Source organism: Trichechus manatus, unplaced genomic scaffold (assembly GCF_000243295.1).
Source record: "Trichechus manatus latirostris isolate Lorelei unplaced genomic scaffold, TriManLat1.0 scaffold00002, whole genome shotgun sequence".
Lineage (NCBI taxonomy): Eukaryota > Metazoa > Chordata > Mammalia > Sirenia > Trichechidae > Trichechus > Trichechus manatus.
Genome location: NW_004443938.1, coordinates 19992954 through 20004906, shown reverse-complemented (window position 1 = coordinate 20004906; position 11953 = coordinate 19992954).

Here is an 11953-nt window from a genome sequence, read left to right as displayed (position 1 = left end):
TTCAGAATAACCAACCGCTGATGAGTCAGTTCTGATTCAAGGCGACCCCATGTGTGTCAGAGTAGAACTGTGCTCCATAAGGTTTTCAATAGCTGATTTTTCAGAAGTAGATTGCCAGGCCTTTCTTCCAAGGTGCCTCTGGGTGGACTTGAACCTCCAATCTTTAGGTTAGCTGCTGAGTGCATTAACTGTTTGCATCACCCAGGGATTCCAGCCTTCAAATACTTATTAACACCTCAGGGAGATGTGGGAGGATGCTACAGCCATCAGGGAGAAACGAGTTAGAGATCTTAGAAAATACAAATTTGATGCTGAAAAACAAAAAAAACTTCAATAGATGAGATAAATAACAGGATAACAGAACAGATGAGTAGTAAGTTAGTGAGTCTGAAGATCAAGTCAGAGAATTTTCCTAGAACACAGCTCAAAGGACAAAAAAAACCCAGAAAGTATAAACTGGACCTTACTTTTATTTTTTGGCATGTGGAGTGAGAAGAAGCAGTTCAATCCACCATTTTGCTTCCCTCTGATCTAATTAAACCAAAGACATAAAAATCAGTCTTCATGGTCATAGAGACTTTCCTTGAGAATCAAAAGCAAAATCATCAGAGAATTACCCAATACTCTGAATTATAGAAATTATGTATATTATCTCCTTTCACTGCTATACTTCATTGCAATGATACATTTGCTAAAAGTATTTGCTCTTCCTATCCTAAGTGGGATATTATTGAAATCACAAAATACGGGATATGGAGATATAATTTTTTTTTTTTTTTTTACAAAGTCATCTTTAACAGAGGAACACTAAGAAGTCAGATTTTGTGCTGGCATGATACAGTCACACAAGCACATCACTGTTGATAGCTGATGTGGCTCAGAATGGCATGTCATATAATGTGCAGTCCCTGTTGAGTAACTGCCTTAGTTATCTAGTGTGCTATAATAGAAATACCAGGCGTGGATGGCTTTAACAAACAGAAATTTATCTCTCACAGTTTAGGAGGCTAGAAGTCCAAATTCAGGGCAACAGCTCCAAGGGAAGGATTTCTCCATCAGCTCTGGGGGAAGGTCCTTGTCATCAATTTTCCCCTAGTCTAGGAGATTCTCAGCACAGGGACCCTGGGATCAAAGAATGTGCTCCATTCCCAGCTCTTCTCACTTGGTGGTGATGAGGTGTCTGTCCTCTTTGCTTGCTTCTCTCTTTTATATTTCAAAAGAGATTGACACAAAATACAAAATAATCCCACAGATAGTGTCCTGCCTCAATAACGTAACTGCCTCTCTAATCCTGCCTCATTAACATCATAAAAAAACCAACCAACCCATTATGCCATCTAGTCAATTCCAACTCATAGAGACCCTATAGCACAGAGGAGAACTGCCCCATAGAGTTTCCAAGGAGCCCCTGGTGGATTCGAACTGCTTTTGGTTAGCAGCTGTAGCTCTTAAGCACTGCACCACCAGGATTTCAATACCATCATAGAGGTTAGGAATTACAGCACATCAGATCACAAATTGGAGGACAACTACACAATACTGGGAATCATAGCCTACCCAAGCTGACGCACATTTTGTGGGGATACAAATCAATCCATAACAGTAACACTGCAGCTTATGTCCATCGGGTAACATCATAATAATCTGAAAATATTTTGTGTACAGCTGTCTGTCATAATTTTATGGCTAGACTAGAGGACAGTTTAGTATCTATTACTTTTATGCACGTATGGAACTAATTTTTTTGCACACATGGCCGAAAAGATTATTCAGTTCATAATACCAGTGACAGTCATTCTGATTTTTGGCATGGGAGGGAGATATTGCCAAAACAGACAGTGGCATATGTCCTCTACAAATGTACTAGAAAAGGTGGATCAGGCAGAGAGAATCTCACAGGCTGAGGTGGGACTTCGGTTCTGGGCCTGACTCTGCCCCTGACTTGGCCTCCTCTGCTTGTCCTTACTACAGCAGGAAAAATCGTTGTTGCTGCATCTGCTTCATGAGTGTGTTGGGGAATAAAATGAGACAGTATATGGAAAACAATTTGAAAGTAAGATAATGTATATATAACAACCTGAAAAGTTACAGCATTGCAAGTTTGTTTTGTCTTTATGGGAGAGGAAAGAACATAGATTTCCCTATATCCTCCTTCTGTTTTCTTTTCCTCTTCTTCCTGTTCGTCTTCCTCCACTTTCCCTTTCTTCCTCTTCTCCTTCATCCTCCTCCTCATCCTCTTCTTCCTCTTGTTCCCCTCCTCCTCCTTCTTCTCCCCTTCTGCTTTTCCTTCTCCTCCTCCTATGTCTTCTTCAATTTGTCTGTTGCATAGCTAAGAGTTGAATGAATGTTTGCTTTGTGCCTGACATAGCATCAGGCATAAACTGGCATAAACTCTTCTTTAATACTCCAATTAATCCACAAGATAGTATTATTACCTTTCATTTTTGAAGGAAGAAACAGAGGCTCCAAGTGATCAGGTAAGCTGTGCAAACTCTGAATCCCAGCATGCAGTAAAGACAGGCTTTAACTCTTGTCTATCTGATTCCAAAGTCTATGGTCTTACCTGTGATTAATTTCACTTAATTTTTTTAAAAAATGCATTTTTTTTTTTTTTTTTTTGCTTTAGTAGAGTGGCAGGGAATTTTGAGCAGTGGCCTTTAAGTTTTTTATTGTCCATAGAGAATTTTACTGCGGTGGAATCAGTCATCATAAAGTCTGTCTGGTCAAGAAATTGATCTGGTGGACAAAACTGCTTTGGTAAAAGTATCAGTCTGGAAACCCACCAGAGACAAATTAGAAGAATCTGCTGTTATTTTTGCAGAGTTGGAAAACATTTTAATTTGTGCTTCCATTCAAAGAAATGAGAGTCTGGCACAATTGTTCCTAATTTGAAGGGAGTTCAAAGTAGGGCAAATTCACTTAAGTCTTTGTTTTAAGTGGGGATGGATAAGACACCACTTATTCAGTTATGATTTTGCTTACTGACTTTGGCTAACTCAGATGAGAGAGGATACACTGGGTGAGTGCTCAACAGATCACAGAGTAACAAGCAATCTGGAATACCAGGTTAAAAACTGGAATCAGGGCAACAAGAGCTACTTGACAAGAGCACTTAGGAATGAATAGCCTCCAACCACTTATCCTTCATTGCATCACTTTGATCAGGATGAAAGTCTCAGGAGAGAAGATCTGATTAGACCTGCTTGGGTCATATGCCCATTCCTGGGCTATGAGAGGAATATTCTTGCTGAAGCAGCCTGAGCTGGACTCTGTGGATTATTTGGCTCGGAAATGTGAAAGCTCCTGGATTTAGAATCCCATTGAGTCTGTCTGTTCACTGTGGGTAGTGTTTAGGCTCCCTTCTCCCTCAAAAAGAAGTCTGTTAAAATGTGTGTGTGTGTTTTAAACTTTTATTTTATTTGTTGAACATTTTATTGTGGTTTAGGTGAAAGTTTACACAGGAAATTAGTTTCCCATTCAACAATTTATACATAGCTTGTTTCGTGACATTGGTTGCTATCCCCTCAATGTGTAAACTTTTATTTTGAAATAAGTTTAGACTCACAGGAAGTTACAGAAGCAATATAGAGAGTTCCCATGTTCCCTTCACCTGGCTTTCCCTAATGATAACATCTTACATAACCATTGTATTGTTGTTAGTTGCTGTCGAGTTGGTTATGACTCATGGCCACCCCATGTACTACAAGACAAAATGTCTGGGTCTTGTGCCATCTTCATGATCGTTGGTCTGTGGAATCCCTTGTTGTGGCCACTGTATATTTTGAGTGTCTTCCAACCTAGAGGCTCATCTTCCAGCACTATATTGGACAATATTCTGTTGTGATCCATAGGGTTTTCACTGGCTAATTTTTGCAAGTAGGTTGCCTGGCTTTTCTACCTAGTTGATCTTAGTCTGGAAGCTCTTCTGAAACCTGTCCACAATGAGTGACTGTCTTAGACTGGGTTCTCTAGAGAAGCAAAACCACTGAAGTGTATATACATATATATTTGTATAACCAAAACCTGTTGCCATCGAGTCGATTCTGATTCTTAGTGACCCTATAAGACAGAGTAGAATACACACACACACACACACACACACACACACACATATATATATAGAGAGAGATTGAGAGAGAAAGAGATTTACCTTAAGGAAATAGCTCACGCAGTTGTAGAGGCTGGAAAATCTCAAGTCTGTGGGAAAATCTCAGGCATCAGGCTGAAGGCTTCTCCTGACTCACGTAGCTCCAGGGGCTGAGGAACACAAGATCAGCAGGTAAGATGGCAGGCTGCTGGCTCACAGGCTGTGAAGGCTGATGAATCCCAAGAGCAGCAGTCTGCTGGTTCAAGTCCCAAGAACCGGAGGTCAGATGATGATGAGCCGGATACAGGATCCAGAGCAAACAAGTGAGCTTTGCCAGAATGTCCATATGTGTATTGGATGCAGGCCACCCCCTTGAAGAAACTCCTCTTACAACTGATTGGCTGATCACATCAGATCACATCATGGATGATAACTACATCATTACATAGCTGCCAAACCACTGAGAATTATGGCCCAGCCAAGTTGACACACAGCCTTAACAATCACAGCGACCTTACTGATATTTGAAATACTGGTGGCATAGTTTCCAGCATCACAGCAACATACAAGCAACACAATATGACAAACTGACAGACAGTTGGTGGTACATAGCCATAGTACATTATTAAAATAAGGAAATTGACACTGGCAAAATATTATCAACTAAACAACAGGACTTATTCAAATTTCACCAGTTTTTGCATGCACTCTACAACATATATTTGTATGTGAACATGCATTTGTGTGTATGCATAGAAAGAGAATTCAAATCTTTTTGTAAGCCTGTTTGGTAAACTTTTTCCAATTATCAGTGTATTGGGATTTTTTTTCACATCATTTGATGTTTCTCTACAACATAATTTAATGGCTACATTGATTTCTATCCTATGGATATATCAAATCTCTCTTAAAAACCTTACTAGGAATTTTTAAGAAGAAATGGCTTGATGTTATAAAAAATCCTGTGATGGACAATTCTGTACGTAAATTTTTCTAAGGTTTGCATTCTTATAAGATGCTGAATTGGCAGAGACCACGGGGCCTCATCATTCACATGCACCTGGAGAAATTACAGTAGGAAAACATCAAGATCCAGAAAAAACTGTGAGAGTTGTTTTTTTGTGTGTGTGTCTAAGTGTGTCTGTGTGTCTGTGTTATGGTGGTGGCTGCTGCCTGGGACAGAAGCCTCAGATGTAGCTATCGATGATAAAATAGACAAAGAGTTTTGAATTTCTGCTTTTGCCTGGAGACACCTAGTGCCCGCCCCACAGCTGTGGCTCAGACTGCAGGTGCAAGTATCCTCAGTAGGAAAATCCAGGCAGTGAAGAAGCTACCTCTGTGAGTATGAGAAAAACAGATGGAAGTGGATTAAAATCTAAGAAGTGTCTCCTTCTGCTTGCCTGTGGGGGGCTGGGGATGAAGCAATGATGTGAGGAGGTATTTGGTAGGGCAGGAGTGGTTAACTGTGGTTTTCCTGTACCTGAGATTCTCCACTTTTCCCCTACACAAGAGATGTGTGAAGCAAAGTTTGTTGACTTAAAGATACAAATGACAAAGGATACAAAAAGGGCTATTTTATTCATAATTACCCAGATTTAAAATCCTAGATCTAATGAACACTAAGGGATTTGATGAAGATGAAAGGCCAAGGGATGTGAGAGCATAGGGGGAAGGTAAAGACATAAAACTTTTAAGAAGTAAGGAAAGATTAAAGAGAAACAGAAAAGCTGAACCAAATTTAATGAGTAAAATATAATATGGAAAGATGTCCAAATATATCACTAATTATAATAACTACAAATGGATTAAATTTGCCAGTTGAAAGGAAGGAGTTATCAAATTAAGTTTTAAAAATACACATATATGCTTTTTATAAGACCATGCCTAAAGCATAAACAGACACACACACACACACACACACACACACACACACACACACACCCCCCAAACAAAAAGGATGAAATAAATCTGGAAAATATTAACCAAAAGAAAGCTGGTGTAACTCTATTAATATCAGATCAAACTAACTTTTAGACAAAAAACATTATTAGTCATAGAGAAAGTTGATAATAAGGTTAAAGTTTCAATTCACCAAGAAGATCTAGCAATTCTAAACATGTATACACCCAGTTATATTGAGGTAATTAAACTGCCTCAAGATATTTAAAGCAAAAATTGAAAGAACTATAGAGGCATGCATGAGGATTAGAAAGGAAGAAATAAAACTATCATTATTTTCAGATAATACGCTCATTTACATAGAACACCCTAAAGAACCTTCAGACAAATGATTAGAAATAATAGGAGAGCTTAGCAAGATAGCTGGATATAAACTAATATACAAAAGTTAATGTTACTTTGATGTACTAGCAAAAGAGACTAGGGAAAAAAAGACATTAAACTATCAAGAATCTAAGAATAAATCTAGCATACAATATGGAGAGCCTTCTTAGTGGAAAAAATCATAAAACTTTATTAAGAGGTATTAAGGAAGATCTAAATAAATAGAGTTATGCCATATTAATGCGTAAGAAGACAATGTTTTGAAGATGTCAATTCTCTTCAGACTGATCTATAGTTTCTAGGCAAGTCCAATCAAAATTCCAATAAGGTTTTTCAAGGCACATGATAAATTGATTCTTAAATTTACATGGAAGAGTAAAGGACTAAGAGTAACTACAACACTTCTAAAGAAGAAAAGTAAAGAGAAGGACTTGCCCTATCAGATACTAAGATTTATTCTGAGCCTATCATAATTAAGGCTGTGTGGTCTTGACTTTGATACAAACTAGTTGACCAATAGAATAGGTTTGAGAGCCCATAAACAGAGACATGCATGAATTGAAGTTTGGTATATGACAGAGGTGGCATACTGGATCACTGGGGCAAGGAGAAATTATTCTACAAATGAAACTGGATAAAACCGATTATCTAGGAAATGAATAGTGGTGATGGTTGCACAATATGCTAAACATAATTAACGTTAGTGAATTGTAAGCATAAAAGTGATTGATATGGCAAATGTTTTATTATATATATTTTACCGCAATAAAATAAAATGATTATCTTTAGGGAAAAAGATGAAATTGAAAATGGATTCCTACCTCACACCACATACAAAATTCAACTGCAGATGTCTCAAGGACTTAAATGTCAAAAACCAAACTTTGAAACTCTTAGCAGAAAATTTGATGACTATATTTTGGACTTTGAGTATGGAACGATATCTTTAAAAAATGCTAATTATAAAAGAGAAATTCTCACTGTTATTATTTTTTAAAAAGTCTTTGCTAGTTTATTGAGTATAAATAATATCTCATTGACTAAGTTCTGTTATTACTGTGAAGTTGACAATTTTTTATGGCCTTGGCCATTTTTATTTCTTCTTTTGTCCATTGATAGCTAATATGTCTACTTCAATATTTGTTTCTTATTGATTTGTAAAAATTTTTTGTATTAGAAAATTAACTCTTTGTCTACTACATATGTAGCAAATATTTTCCTTAATTTGTTGTTTTACGTTTAATTTTGCTTGTAGTGTTTCTTTGATATACAGATGATAACAGGTTTGAGAGTCCATAACCATACATGAATTGAAGTTTGGTATATGCAGAGGTGACATGCTAGATCAAACCTATCAGTATTTTTCTGTATGGTTTCTGCTTAGAAAAACGCTCCCTTCCATCAAGGTTATACTTATTTTTCTTCTATTACTGTAAAAATTTTTTCTATTAAAAATTAAGACAAACCTTTGTTTATGCTTTAACAGATAGATTTAACTTTATTATTTAAAAAAATTTCATTTTTTCAAATATGTTATTTGAAAATAATTTGTTGAATTGATCCTTTTCCCCATTGAGTTGAAATGTAACCTTTATTATACACACAATTATTAAATATACTTACTCTTATTCTAAACTTATGATTTGGTTACATCAATGAATGTGTATTATTGCATCAATTTCAGTTTTATAGTGCTTAAAATAATTTATAGGGAAACTCTCTTCTCTTTACTTCTTTTCAGAAATGTCTAAGTTATTCTCATGTGTTTATTCCACTAAAACCAAACCTGTTGCTGTCAAGTCAATTCCAACTCATAGCAGCCCTATAGGACAGAGTAGAACTGCCCTATAGGATTTCCAAGGATGTAATCTTTACAGAAGCAGACTGCCACATCTTTCTCCTGTGGAGTGGTTGATGGGTTCTAACTGCCAACCTTTCGGTTAGCAGCTGAGTACCCAATGGCGTCATTAGGGTTGGTGTCACACAGTACGGTAAGTCATGGCATCACCTCCCCACTCCCCACCATGGATGTCCTCCCGTACTAGGCCATACAAAATCTTTAATAATTTTTTTTTTGTGCTAATGTTACTTGTAAATTGTAATTGCAGTATATCACTCCTTCTTTTCCTTTAATTACTACTTCATTCTCAAAAAAAATTATTGATATAGGTTCACAAAAACTAATTACCAAGATATTGTAGATAAAATACTAGAAAATTTGACAAAATCAGCAAGTATAAAAACGCTGGTAGCAACAAAAACAACAGCCCTTGCTTGTAGCACGTGCAGACAAAACATTATCGTAACTGGGTAATATTGACAGCTCTGACTGGAGTGCATTAGAAAGTTCAGAAAGTAAATTAGCATAGAGTTGTAGTCTTGTAGGTATATTGCTACAATTGCCTCATATGCATGCAAAAGCTGGACAATAAATAAGGAAGACTGAAGAAGAATTGATGTCTTTGAATCATGGTGTTGGCGAAGAATATTGAATATACCATGGACTGCCAAAAGAACAAACAAATCTGTTTTGGGAGACGTACAGCCAGAATGCTGCTTTGAAGTGAGGATGGCAAGACTTCATCTAATGTACTTTGGACATGTTATTAGGAGGGATCAGTCCCTGGAGAAGGACATCATGCTTGGTAGGGTAGAGTGTCAGCGAAGAAGATGAAGACCCTCAACTAGATGGATTGACACAGTAGGATCGGCAGTTGTAAAATATGACCTTGGTGATAGAAATGATGCTGGGGATCACATGATAGAATTTTGCAAGACCAATGACTTATTCATTGAAAATACCTTTTTTCAGCAACATAAACGATGACTATACACGTGGACCTCACCGAATGGAAAACACAGGAATCAAATCAACAACATCTGTGGAAAGAGACAATAGAGACGCTCAATATCATCAATCAAAACAAGGCCAGGGGCTGACTGCGGAACATGCCATCAATTGCTCATATGCAAGTTCAAGTTGAAGCTGAAGAATATTAAAACAAGTCCACAAGAGCCAAAATACAACTTCGAGTGTATTCCACCTGAATTTGGAGACCACCTCAAGAATAGATTTGACATATTGAATACTAATGACCCAAGACCAGATGAGTTGCAGGATGACATTAAAAGCAAAAGGTTATTAAAAAGACAGGAAAGAAAGAAAAGACCAGAAGAGACTGAAACTTGCACTTGAAAGTAGAGTAGCAAAAGGAAATGGAAGAAACGATGAAGTAAAAGAGCTGAACAGACGGTTTCAAAGGATGGCTAGAGAAGACAAAGTAAAGTATTACAATGACATATGCAAAGACCTGAAGTTAGAAAACCAAAAAGGAAGAACATGCTCAGCATTTCTCAAGCTGAAAGAACTGAAGAGAAAATTCAAGCCTCGAATTGCAATAGTGAAAGATTCTATGGGCAAAATATTGAATGGCACAGGAAGCATCAAAAGCAGATGGAAGGAATACACAGAGTCACTGTAGCAGAAAGAATTGGTTAATGTTCAACCATTTCAGGAGGTAGCAGATGATCAAGAACTGATGGTACTGAAGGATTCTTCCAAGCTGCACTGAAGGCATTGGTGAAAAACAAGGCTCCAGGAATTGATGGAATACCAGTTGAGATGTTTCAATAAACAGATGCAGCACTGAAGGTGCTTACTTGTCTATGCCAAGAAATTTGGAAGACAGCTACCTGGCCAACCGACTGGAAGAGATCTGTATTTGTTCCCATTCCAAATAATTGTGATCCAACAGAATGCAGAAATTATCAAATAATATTACGAATATCACATGCAAGTAAAATTCTGCTGAAGATAATTAAAAAACAGTGCAGCAGTACATCGACAGAGAACTGCCAGAAATTCAAGCTGGATTCAGAAGAGGACAGGGAATGAGGGATATCATTCCTGATGTCAGATGGAACTTGTCTGAAAGCAGAGAATACCAGAAAGATGTTTACCTGTGTTTTATCGACGATGCAAGGGCATTTGACTATGTGGATCATAAAAAATTATGGATAACATTGTAAAGAATGGGAATTCCAGAACACTTAATTTTGCTTTTGAGGAACCTGTACATAGACCAAGAGGCAGTCGTTCAAACAGAACAAGAGCGTACTGGGAGATTTAAAATCAGGAAAAGTGTGTGTTAGGGTTGTATCCTTTTACTATGCTTATTCAATCTGTATGCTAAGCAAATAATTCAAGAAGCTGGACTATATGCAGAAGAATGTGGCCCAGGGTTGGAGGAAGACTCAATAACAACCTGCGTTATGCAGATGATACAACCTTGCTTGCTGAAAGTGAAGAGGACTTGAAGCACTTAATGATGAAGATCAAAGACTACAACCTTCAGTATGGATTACTCTTCAACATAAAGAAAACAAAAATCCTCACTACTGGACCAATAATCAACATCACAATAACCGGAGAAAATATTCAAGCTGTCAAGGATTTCATTTTACTTGGATCCACAATCAAGACCCATGGAAACAGCAGTCAAGAAATCAAATGACATACTGCATTGGGCTAATCTGCTGTAAAAGACCTCTTTAAAATGTTCAGAAGCAAAGATGTCACCTTGAGGATTAAAGTGCACCTGACCTAAGCCATGGTATTTTCAACCACCTCATATGCATGGGAAAGCTGGACAGTGTATAAGGAAGACCAAAGAAGAATTGATGCCTTTGAATTATGGTGTTGGTGAAGAATATTGAATATACCATGGACTTCCAGAAAAATGAACAAATTTTCTGGGAAGAAGTATAGCCAGAGTGCTCCTTGGAAGTGAGGATAGTGACACTTCATCTTATGGACTTTGGATTTGTTATCAGGAGGGACTAGCCCCTGGAGAAAGACTTCATACTTGGTAAGGTAGAGGGTCAGCGAAAAAGAGGAAGACCCTTAATGAGATGGATTGACACAGTGGCTGCAACAATGGGCTCAAGAATAACAACAATTGTGAGGATGGCACAGGACCAGGCAATGTTTCATTCTGTTGTACATAGGGTTTCTATGAGTTGGAACGGACTCAATGGCACCTAACAACAGCAACAACAGTGTATATAGTAAATCACATACATATACAGTAGATCACATATATAGAGTAGATCATAAATATATACATATATATTACATCATGTATATTGTAGATCATATATATACAGTAGATCATATACATAGAGTAGATCATATATATATAGTAGATCATGTTCATATATAGTAGATCATGTAGAGTAGGTCTCTTCACTCTTGTAACATATACCAAGGCATTTTATAATTTTTGGTTTTTGAATGGACATTTTTTCAGTGATGTTATTGTGAATTGTAGATGAGACAATAGGAAAGCTCTTTTTTTTCTTGAATATTTTAAGATATTGAAATAAATTCGAACTGCTTTCTAGGAAGTCTGTAACTGTCGCAGCGGCGACGGATTGTCGGGGCGGCGGAGACAATAACCAATTCCACAACTCTTACAGAGAAGTGGGGCCAGGAGGGTCACTCTGAGGAGTCGACCCCCGGCTCCAGTCCCAGGAGTTTATTTATAGTCAATACAGCAAGCAGTGAAGCAAATAACAGAACAA